We start from the raw sequence: 306 nt of genomic DNA, 5'->3' as shown, positions 1-306 counted from the left end.
GTGTGTGTGTGTGTGTTGGAGCCACCTGCATCTTGCAGAGGTCGATCGATGACAGACGGTGCCTTTGGCTTCTCCACCGGACCACCAACGATGAACTTCCTGCAGACAGCAGCACCTGTGGGCAGAGAGAGGTCTAGTGCTGGGATTCTGCTGCACATACGATTACTTTACATTTGTGCTCCATGAATATTCCAAGGCCGCTCTCTGGAGCCTGAACAAGGCTCTGAATAATGCAGCTGACGTTGGTCCTCAATACATATGTGTGTTTATGCATGTGTTTGCTGTATTTATCATGTTGTGGGGACA

The sequence above is a fragment of the Morone saxatilis genome, unplaced genomic scaffold, assembly GCF_004916995.1.
Source record: "Morone saxatilis isolate NCDOM2014 unplaced genomic scaffold, NCSU_SB_2.0 Contig12, whole genome shotgun sequence".
Lineage (NCBI taxonomy): Eukaryota > Metazoa > Chordata > Actinopteri > Moronidae > Morone > Morone saxatilis.
Note: the sequence above shows the minus strand (reverse complement) of the source record.